The sequence below is a fragment of the Andrographis paniculata genome, unplaced genomic scaffold, assembly GCF_009805555.1.
Source record: "Andrographis paniculata isolate CXL003 unplaced genomic scaffold, ASM980555v1 Contig53END, whole genome shotgun sequence".
Classification (NCBI taxonomy): domain Eukaryota; kingdom Viridiplantae; phylum Streptophyta; class Magnoliopsida; order Lamiales; family Acanthaceae; genus Andrographis; species Andrographis paniculata.
The window spans coordinates 1,399,414-1,411,788 of NW_026137588.1; the positions used below are offsets into that span (position 1 = coordinate 1,399,414).

General features: G+C 26.3%; 1 pseudogene; it reads left to right on the plus strand.

Annotated features, from left to right (window-relative positions):
* Nucleotides 1-7,007: 7,007 nt before the first annotated feature.
* LOC127255153 (endoribonuclease Dicer homolog 1-like) lies at nucleotides 7,008-11,504 on the plus strand (annotated as a pseudogene).
* The last annotated feature ends 871 nt before the right edge of the window (nucleotides 11,505-12,375 follow it).

Sequence of the window (12,375 nt, forward strand, 5' to 3'; positions counted from 1 at the left end):
AATTCAACTATTAAACTTATCTAATATGTCGTAGCATTTTGCCTTTTTAACTTCATAATTATTAAATATGTCATGTTTCAAAATCTTTCTTGCAATTATGTTAAAAGCATTGTTGAAAATTACCAACAAATCTTCGAAACTCAATGTGATCAACAATTGTCAATGAATAATCATGTAAAATATTGCAAGACCATATTTTGAATCTTCTTAATTAAATACATTGTTTGACCTCCGTAAAAATTTTTTTGTTTCCATCACCATAATACTTGACCGCATATCTATTTTTTTTTGGTCTTTTTTTATAAATATTTTAAAAGTATTTTTTTTTAATTTTTTTTGTTTTATACCATTTAATGCTTTGAGACGTAATTTACGATAGTTGCATTTAGCATATATCAGATCATCAATTTTTATTCTTAAAAGATGATCTTATTTTTTTTTTTTTTTTTATTTTTACAATATGTAGAGTAATTAATTTTCAAACTATCGTTATTAATATTTTTTTTTGAATCTGTATTTATTTTCATAGTTTTCCTATTAATCAATAGAATATAATTATTAGTTCCTTCATCATCTACTTAAAAAAAATAAAATACATTAGAACAATTAATTAAGAATACAAATATTTTCAAGCATATATCTACGTGAATAGATTGCAAAATAAAAACAACAAAACATAAAAATTGAATAAATAATATCCATCAACAACAACAAAAAAAAAATAACAATAAATCAATAATGTCCATTAACAACAATAATTTAGTTACAAAAATTATTACATAATGGATTACGATGAAATTATATCCTAAGTCGGATTGCAATAGAGCATAAAGTTCGATACAAACCTTAGAACAATTACCAAATTCCTAGAATCAATCATAAATAATAATAATAATAATAATAAATAAATAATAATAATAAAAAAATATAATTATAAATTTTTTCGGTATAAATAAACCATAGATTTTGCTCTTAGAATACTGTCAAAATTTTCAAAATCATGTCTATTCCCTCACCGTTGAGAGTCCATTTTAAAAAATTCTTACAAAATAAAAAATTCAAGCAATTAAAAAAATGCAAATTTTATATAATGAAAGAACAATAAGTCCCCCACATAATTTTGTATAAATTTTCCTTGAAGAACCAATATTAATTCAAAAGCCTTCAAGTGAGATTAATTTTAATATTTTATATATATAATTAAAATTTATTTAATTGATTATCAAAAAGACCAAAATTAATTTTTTCTAACAAATATTTTTTTTATGTAGAAAATAAAATTTTGTATAAATTTTCCTTGAAGAACCAATATTAATTCAAAAGCCTTCAAGTGAGATTAATTTTAATATTTTATATATATAATTAAAATTTATTTAATTGATTATCAAAAAGACCAAAATTAATTTTTTCTAACAAATATTTTTTTTATGTAGAAAATAAAATTTTGTATAAATTTTCCTTGAAGAACCAATATTAATTCAAAAGCCTTCAAGTGAGATTAATTTTAATATTTTATATATATAATTAAAATTTATTTAATTGATTATCAAAAAGACCAAAATTAATTTTTTCTAACAAATATTTTTTTTTATGTAGAAAATAAAATTGAAGAAAAATTGAGAATATAAAACATAACTGTAGAAATAAAAAATAGTAAAGAATATTTTATAATAAAATAAATGATATTTTTTAATATTATATTAGTATATTTTCAAAAAATTATAAAAATGATATATTTTTTAGACATTATGTTGTCAAATTGAAATAGTATAATTAAAAATATATATAAATTTAATAGTAAAAAAATTTAAAAATTGAATAAATACATTGCATTATTTTTCAATATTTAGAGTTTTCAATTTCTATAAATATATACGAAAAACAAAAATAAAAATAATTTAATTTTTAAATTTGATTTTTCTTTAACATAAGCAAATACGTAAAATGAATATATTTTTATGATGGGTAATAAATCCACCATAACATATATACTTCTGTGTACTTATATTTCTTTCTTTCCCTTTTTAACACTTTTCCTTTTCATTCTTTCCCATGTCTTTTTCCTTATTCCTTCTTCTACAATCACGTAGTACCGACCACCGATTTAAAAAAAATATACATATTAAGCCACATGTGATTTCACGGTCTGTGAGGAGTTGAATCGAAAATCGGACTTTTTAGAAACAGTCCGGGTTCTCGCTGATTTAAACCGGCCAGATCGCTACTGACTAGATAAGTCTTTTCGCTAACGAATATATGATATAAGCAAGCAACCCAAGAAAAGAAATATGTGCAACAATTCCCACGGGCTCTCCTCAAATTCTTTCGGGTCGTCTTCGTGTTGCACTACCGCAAATCAAACACGCTAGTCGTCGCAGAAATTCCCAATCGATGGTTTTGATAGAGAAGAATTAGGCAGTTAGGGGTTTGGATGGAAGAAGAGAAGAGAGCCTAATAACGTAAGATAGACCGCTGCTGTTGACAAAGAGAATCTTCGAATCACACAACTTGATTTTGGTGGTTTCATTTCCATTTTTGTTTTAAGTTCTTCACGTGCTTCGTATGGTATGGTCTATTTGAAGCTCATCTGTTTTCTCCCTTCTCTCTATCTCCTCTAATGCCCCCTCCCTCTTTTAAAGGAATCTCTCTCCCACTTCGTGTTTCAGTTAAAACGTTACTTTTAAAGTTATTTGTTTTAATTATTAATGTTGTATTTACGGGAGATATTGCAAGCAGATATTTATTTATTTGTATTATGTTGCCACTTCAGTTTATCTAATGAATTATTCATAACAAGTTAAAAAACACAACACAAAAAAGTGCAAAAAAGTTGTACAAAGTTAATTAATGTTTAATAATTGCCACTTGTTTTTTATATTTTGAAAACTTGAATCAAGTTAATATGATCTTCAGTTTGCATTCTTTTATGCGCCATGGCTATATACTATACTATTAATTTTCTTCTTCTGCTTCTTCCACTTCAACTTTCTGTTCTTTGAATAAAATTAGTTCTTTTTTTTTTTTTATGCAGATATAACATTACAGATCTGATATTTTTGTTTTTTAAGTAATAAGAAAAGAGTTATCGTTTGTTTGTTTCTTTTTTCTTCTCTAAGATTGTCATGCCAGAAGATGCATATCAACTTAATAATTAGTCTTTAACTGAAGCAACATTTTGAGTCGAGCTTCTCTCTCCTAACTTAATTAAAAAACTTAGGCTAGTAAATTATGCATTGGGTGAACTGGCGCAGTGGTCTGGTACAAAGTGTGGTGACGTGGTATCTTAAAAATGATGCTCATAATACTATATTCACTATGATTATGTGCCTTACTTTAACATGGTTAAATATATATTTTCAACAACTTTTAATTCAATCATTCACTAAATCATTTTGTGATAAATACACTTATTTTGAAGAATTTGTCATCGAGAGGTATGCTAATGGATGAAAAGGTACTTCATATGCGTTGTTCTGGACATATAAATTTGTCTGTCAGAGATGGATTGAAAATAATTAGTAGTGCAATTGAAAAAAATGCATGATAATTTCATTTATTGGACTGTTTTTCTTTCTACAATTGAAAGTTTTGAAGAAATTGTTCACCAGTTGCATATTAATTGTATTGGAGTGTTAGTTCTTGATTGCAAAATTTGTTTGAGTTCTATCAATTTGATGTTAAAGACCTCCATAATATATAAACATATATTTTCACGAATTAAATGGCGGGAGGTAAATTATAATAATGAATCAAGTAAGGAGGATTCAAAAATTGTAATCGAAATATATAGAAAGTTGAAAGTTTTTTATTTTCTAAAACTCTGTCCTACATTTAAATTTTATTTTGCACATTTATGTGAGATCAAATCAAAATTATATGAATGAATAAGAATTCAAATATGTTGTCTAAGAAATGGCCAGAAAAATGCTTACGGATTATAAAAAATATTCAGTGATTGCTACATCATGTTGAGGGTTACTATTGTATTAAATCCAAGGTTCAAATTAAAGTTGATTGTATTTTTACTTTTAATATAATATATGATGATACAGTCGAAATTAAAGTTAATTAACTTCGTCGAAGTTGTTACGACTTGTTGATTGACTATGAATCAAGAACTATGCCTTTTACAGATATGAGTTTGATATATGATATTGGTAACTTGGATTTAGAAAGTACAATGCTCCACAATCAACTTGTTTCTAATGACATGCTTGATCTTAATCTATTGAAAAAATATAAATAAATTGTGGCATCAAGTTTGAAAAATTCTTGTAGGATGTCTATAAATGTCAAGAGTTTAATGTATTTTTGAAAAAAAGTGTCTTACAACATACACAAATATTTGATATATTGGGTTGGTGGAAGATAAATGAAAGAAGTATCCATATTTGAAAAAAAATAAAAAATAAAAAATGACAAAGGATATTTTGGCTATTTTCAATTTCTATAATTGCATCTGAATCTACAGTTTAGTAATAATGAAAGAATTATTGACCCTTATCGTGGTAATTTAATCCTTCTATTTTGAAAGTATTAGTATGTGTTCGACATTGATTATTGATTCTAAATATTTTATTAACATATTTAAATCATATGATGTTATTAATTATATCACTTACATTATATATTGACTTATTTTTTTGTGGCAATTCAATTTATTGATGTTCAAACGCATGTTTAAAAGCATGTGATGATGAAAATGATGAACAATGATTTTATAGTTATATGAAGATAATGATCTATTGTTCAAATTAAGACATTTTTTTATGTATATTTTTTAAATTATCTTTTTAAAAGTGATAATTAAAAAAATATTATTTTTTGAAATTTTCTCCTTAAAATAAAAAAAAAATAATAAAACAAACATACTTTAAATGATTGACAATTTTTATTTTTATTTTTATTTTATTTTTTTATAACTTACGGTGGTTTGACATTTGTTTGATTCCATTATATTTTATAAAATTTTGCATAGAATTTTTTAAAAATTGAATTAAACTTTGATTTTGTGTAATATTTTTAAATATACAAAAATAGGTTGCTCATAAATTTTAAAATATGTAGAGAATAATGTAAATTTTTCAAAAAAAATTTCTAGATTATTTTAAAATATAAAAATTATAGGACTAATGTTGATCTATGAACAAACTTGCGGGTTATAATTCACTTTTTTTCTAAATAGTAGTATTAAACTAGTATAGAGTCATGTTTATGCACAACTGAACGATAATTTTTTTTTTTTTGTATTATTTCGTTTGTACGTTATTATTTGTAATGGTGCAATGATAAATTATTTTTTTATATTATTAATTTCACACAATATTATATATCCTATTAAAAAATATATATTTAAAAATATATATATAGTTATTAAGGGTTTTTTCATCCAATTTATTTTGGATTGTCATGATTTTTTATAAGTATTATAAAAAAATAAAAAATATATATTAACACAATATATATAATATATATTCTATTCACCAAAAAAAAAGTTAATAATTCAACACAAAATATTATTTATATATTATTAACACGATTATTAATACTTAACAGAAATATACGTTCATTTAAAATATAAAACAAGTACACGGTAAATGTTATTGGTGTTACTAAAAGATATATATATATAGTTTATATAGTTATTTTTGTTGGTATTTTACATTATATATGCTAACATATATTTTGAATTTACATAATGATTAAATAGTTATTAGTATTATAAAAATAGTAAATATGAATATTACTGAAATGATAAGTATACAATAATAATTGATAATTATTTTGATATGCTTCATTGATTTCAATCATATGCATTTTTCTTTTTCGTCCATTTTAACCTAATATATATTTTTCATATTTTAATAATAGCGATTCCATGCTATGTTATTATAAAATTTTTTAGAGATATATATTATGAAAAAAAACAAAAGATAATCAACTCATTTGATGAATTAAAAAGGTGCTAAAAATATATGGTTTGTTTAGTTGTATTTTCAATCATTTTTTTTAGTTTGTTTTATTGTGCTTTGAAATTTATTTGAAATAAAATATTATTATTTTTTATTTAAATAGTATTTTGATGTGATATTTTGTGAGCAAAAAATAATGTATATTTATTGAAACTGTGCATAATTAATAATATTGTTTTAAATTTAAAATACTAAATGAACAAACCTAAGTCAATTTAAAATTACATATTCACTCAATTTTTTATTTAAACATCATACCAATTTTTACTTATATTATATTATATAACCGATTACGATTTGAACCGTTGTTTATGCATATTCATTTTTAACAATTTTTTTATATTTTAATTTTATTAAAAATAATTAATTTTAAATTTGATTTAATTTAGATATATATTTATTATTTATTTATCGTGTAAAATTATATAAATAATACTCCTCCTATCCCACATAAAATAGTCAGTTAATTTCTTTTCAATCCTATCCATATAATTTGTTATGATCTTTTTAAAAATATAATTATATATTTTTTAATCATATTTTAATATTTATAATTTATAATTTTTTTAAATGTAATTAAACTATCTGGTTTTTATTATATAATAATTATTTTTAGTAATATAATATATCTATAGTAACGTAGATAATCTAGCCTAACCAAAGAAAATAATTAATTAGACTGTTACAGTATAATAACAATTAAAATAATAAAATAAAATAAAATTGGAATTAAAATATATAAAAATATTAATATATTAATAAAAAATAATTTAAATGATTATTTCTTAAAAACATTATTATGTTTATGGAAATTTAAAATAATAACTGTTATTTTTTTATTGCTTTTAGAAGTGAAAAACTTTGAATTAACCATTTTACATATTTGAAGAGTGAATGTGGCTTTTTATTTCATTTAAAATTGAATTCAATGGGTGAGAGGGGAAGATATAAGAAGATAATGAATTATATGTCAATGCATTTAAAAGAAAAAAAAAAAGAAAAAAAGAAAATACTTTTGGCAAAGTAGAATGATAGATGCATGCTGTTACTGAGATAACTGACATTTGTGAGAGTGATTATGTATATCGATGTTTGAATTGCAATTATATTTAAAGTCATACTGTTGGAATAAAGGAGGAAGGTTAATGTCGAAACAATTATCATTTTAGTGTAGTGCAGGATTTGCAGGTTACATTGTCCGGTTGCTCAATTCACTATGAAAATTTTAAATACCTAACTTACCCTACTCATGCTGCTAATTGATTTAGGTCTTTGGTGATGACCGCTCAAATTCTTATTAACATTCTTACACATAATATTGTTATAATGGAAATAATCAATCTCCTTATTTTGGACGAGTGTCATCATATTGTGAAGAAGCATCCCTATTCTTTAGTGATGTCGGAGTTCTACCATACAAAAACAAAGGACAAGCGTCCATCAATTTTTGGGATGACTGCATCTCTTATGAATTTGAAAGGTATTCTTTTGTATGTCTGGATGAATTATTTTGGTATACTCTTGAGGCCTCTATTTTATCTTTATAAATGCGATGGACATTATGTCATGTTTATGATGACTTTTGTGCATAGGATGCTTCTATACATTAAACACCTTATTGGTGCTAGAAATAAAAAACATCAGTGTTAAATTATTGTTGACTCATGTAATGATGTGTTATTAGAGGCAACACACGGCTTATAAATTCATTTTACCTATCTCAAGTGTTTCTAGTCAAGTTGACTGTGCACTAAAGATTCGCATTCATGAAAGCAAATTAGATGTTGTTTGTACCATAAAAGATCGTGAGGAGTTGGAGAAACATGTACCAATGCCTTCAGAAATGGTCGTGGAGTATGACAAAGCTGCTAGTTTATGGTCTCTCTATGAGCAAATAAAACAAATGGAATAGGTTGTTGTTAGGGTGTGTTTGTTTGGGGGATTAGATTGGATTTACACTATTCATCCAATTTTTCCCCCCAAAAAATATCAAATCAAACACCTATTTTTCATTTTTTATATTATAGTAAAAATCAATTTTACATTCAAAACATCACATCAACACCTATTTATATCACATCATACAACTATTCAAATTCAAAATTTTTACTATTCAAATCCCAAACCCCCAAACAAACACACCCTAAGTGGAAATTTATGGGAGGAACAGGTGTTGGGGCCAAGGAAGAGCTTCGGCAGGTTTATAGTGTGTCTAATCTAACTGAAAGTGATGGGGCTGCTAACTTAATTCAAAAACTTAGGGCAGTAAATTATGCGCTGGGTGAATTGAGGCAATAGTGTGCTTACAAGGTGTGGTGATGTGGTATCTTAAAAATGATGCTCATAATACTATCTTCAATTATGATTGTGTGTTTTACTTTAACATGATTTAATATATGTTTTGGATAACTTCTACTCCAGTTATTTTGTAAAATATTTTGTGATAAATCCGCTCATTTCTTCTCATTTGCTACATTAAATAATTCCATGGTGGCTCTTGAAGTTTTTAATCCCATGATTTGTTAATTTGAATCTTGTTGTTGTGACAATTGGGAATTGTTAGTTGTGAATGTTAGGAGCTTGTTTAGGTTTCCTAGATTGCAGAAACTAGAGTTTTGAATATTTAGCTCAAGATGTCATGAAACTGTTTTTTTATGGTTGACCGCTACATTATACAAGTTTCTCATGCTGATTCTCTTGCAGGTTGCTAAAGAATTTTTAACTACTTTGCATAATGATGAAAGGGCAAGCTTTCAGCTTGATGACAAGTTCCAAGAATCATGTCTACAAAAAAATTTCTCTCTTTTGCAATAGCATTTGTCCGAATGAGCCATTTTGGAGAATAATGTTGGAGACACCGACATGAAAAGTAGTGCAAATGACAATGGTGCCGACGATTTAAATGAGGGGGAGCTTACTAACACTCATGGTGAATAGTTATCTTTATATTATGTGCATTATACATTTATGACATTACTGATACATCACTCGTATGTCATGTTGCATAAAAGAAAAATTAAATAGCATATCATTGAGGTTCTATTTTAAAGATTGATTTATATATGCAACTTGTCCTTACATATGATTGATTTGTGGATTTTTATTATATATTTTTTTTCAATTTTATAATGCATAGATAGGGTGCTCTATTCAGTTGTATCTAAAATATGTGCAACCAATTTTGAGATTTTAGTTGAGTAAATTTTAATCCTTTAACTTGCACTAGTTGTCACTTAAGCCAATTATGGAGGTGTGGTGCACGTCTTTGGTAAGGCATGCATGTGAAAGTTGTTATTTTAATTATGAAAAAAATTAATATTGCAAATGTGCACCACAGAGATGGCTGTGTAATTCTATTTTTGCAAGATGGTTCAAAGATCCATTATTTCTCTCTATTTCTCTTTGTTGGTCAATTTGGCATGCCGACGTTGGCTCTAATAATATTTCTTTCCATGTCTAGGGTGTCTTCTGCACCCCATCCCTACCTTCCCATGATAAATTATTATAAACTAACTTAAAAAATATATAATTGATTTAATGAGTTTTCAAATAGTACAAATCTATTTGATAAGGATTTATGTTGATACTTCGGACTTTATATGGTTCATATTCCTACAAAATTGAAGGTTGGCTATTTAGTGTTTAATATTTCCCACTTGCTATTTATATTTTGAAAACTTGAACCGAGTTAATATGGTTTTCAGTCTGCACTTTTTCATGCGCCATGGCTATATACTATGCTATTAATTTTCTTTTTCTATTTATTCCACTTTAAGTTTTTGTTCGTTGAATAAAATCAGTTTTTTTTTTCCTTTGCAGAAATAACATTATAGATCTGATTTTTTTTTAATTAATAAGAAAAGAGTTATCGCTTAGTTTTTTATTTTTCTTCTCTAAAATTGTCTTGCTAGAAGATGCATATCAATTTAATAGTGGGTATTTTGCTGATGCAAAATTTTGAGTCGAGCTACTCTCTTCTAACAAAAGGCGCAAGCTTGTATTTTTTCATGAAAACCCTAAAATAAGTCAATCCACGAAAATTTAGTCAGACTAAAATTATATGGAATATCAATTTGATCAAGAGTATGTTCTTGCATATCTCTGTTGCTTGAAGTTAAGATGTAAAATGCTTGTACTCACGTTATGGAAGCCGTCTCGGGTGGCGAACATGTTGATGTGATCATTGGAGCTACTGTTGTTGATGGAAAAGTGACTCCAAAGGTTCAATCATTGATCAAAGTACTTCTGAAGTATTAACATATTAAGATTTTCGTGCTATTATATTTATTGAACGTGTTGTAGCTGTATTGGTTCTTCCCAAGGTCAGTAAGCATAAGATACATATTTGATGGTTTTTGTTAGCTATAGCTTTCACATGATTGATTAATCATTTTGTCATTTACATAACAATCCATAGGTTTTGTTAAATCAACAAGTTTGATTGTGCACAACAATAGTCAAGAAATGAAAACTAGCCAAATGCAAGTTACAATTGTCCGGTTCCAGGATGGTTGGGTATGTCATATTATTATTTTAATTATTATATTTGCTTGAAGAAGCCTTTTAAATATCTTATATTTTGTTATTATAAAACATGTTCTGCAGGTGACTATTTTAGTTGCCACTAGTGTGGCTGAGGAGGGACTTGATATTCGACAATGCAATGTTGTCATTCGCTTTGATCTTGCAAAAATTGTTTTTGCATACATTCAATCCAAAGGTCGGGGTAGAAAACCTGGATCATATTATATCGTGATGGTTGAAAGGTAACTACAGTTGGTTTGTGTTTTAATATACTAGTTATAAAAAAATGATTTAGATGGCTTACCTGACTATTTCATGTTTGGTTTTAGAGGAAATTTATCCCACTTAGCATTTTTTAAGAATGCACGAAATAGTAAGAGACTTTGCAGAAAGAAGTTGTAGAGAGGGCTAATATTAGTCACCAGAAGGATTTATGCAATGTAAACTCTGGTGAGCTAGTAGCTGGTACCATGTATGAGGTGGAGTCTATTGGTGGTGTTGTGATTTTAAATTTAGCAGTTGGGTTCATCCACTTTCAATGCTCCCAACTTCCAAGCAATAGGTTTATGTAATTTTCCTAATCATGCAATTGATACCTATTGCTATTATTTTCATTATCCTTGTTTTTTTTAGATTCATATTTCTCACCCTTTGATTCATGTGTACATATTTGATTCTTCATCCAGAGTTTATAATGGAGTGCCATGAGAAACTTGGATGTGCTACTGAATATTCTTTCAAGCTTCAACTTCCGTGTAATGCACCATTTGAAAAATTTGAGGGACCTTTATGCAGATCAATGTGGCTTGCACAATAGGCGTGCCTTTAGTTTCAGTGTAGAGTTACAATTGTTATATATCTATTTATTGTTAAATGACTTGTTATTTTTATTATGTTTGTTCTGCTGCTTGCAAGAAACTTATTGAAATGGGACCATTTACTGATATACTACTACTAGATAAGGAGATTGGAGGTGTGGTGCACGTCTTTGGATATTTATTTTATTAATTTTTTATTTTATAATGCATAGTTACGGTACTCTATCCAATTGTATCTAAAATCTTTGCAACCAACTTTGAAATTTTGTCGAGTAAAATTTAATCCTTTAATTTGCACTAGTTGTCACTTGAGCCAGTTATGGAGGCGTGGTGCACATCTTTGGTAACGCATACATATGAAAGTTGTTGTTTTAATAAAAAAAATTAAAAATACTGCTGCAAATGTGCACCAAAGAGATGGCTGTGTAATTAAGATGTTTCAACGATCCATTCTCTTTCTCATTCTTTCTCTCTGTTGGTCAATTTGACATGTCAATGTTGGCTTTCATAATATATCTGATCGCATATATTTCCATATCTAAGAGTGTATTCTGCACCCCAGTCCTACCTTCACATAATAAATTATATAAATTAACTTAAAAAGTATATAATTGAAATTTAATGAGTTTTCAAACAGTACAAACCTATTTGATAAGAATTTATTCTGAGACTTAGGACTATACACGGTTATTATTCCTACAAAATTGAATGATGTTAATTAATGTTTAATAATCACCACTTGCTATTTATATTTTGAAAACTTGAACGAAGTTAATATGGTTTGCAGCTTGCACTTTTTCATGTGTTATGGCTATATATTATGCTATTAATTTTTTTTTTCTTCTTCCACTTCAAGTTTCTAAAATCAGTTCTTTTTTTTTTTTTATACAGATATAACATTATAGATCTAATATTTTTATTTTTAAGAAAAGAGTAATCGTTTGATTTTTTATTTTTCGTCGCTAAGATTGTCATGCCAGAATATGCATATTAATTTAATAGTTGGTCTTTTGCTGATGCAAAATTTTGAGTCGAGCTACACTCTCTTAACTTAATTCAAA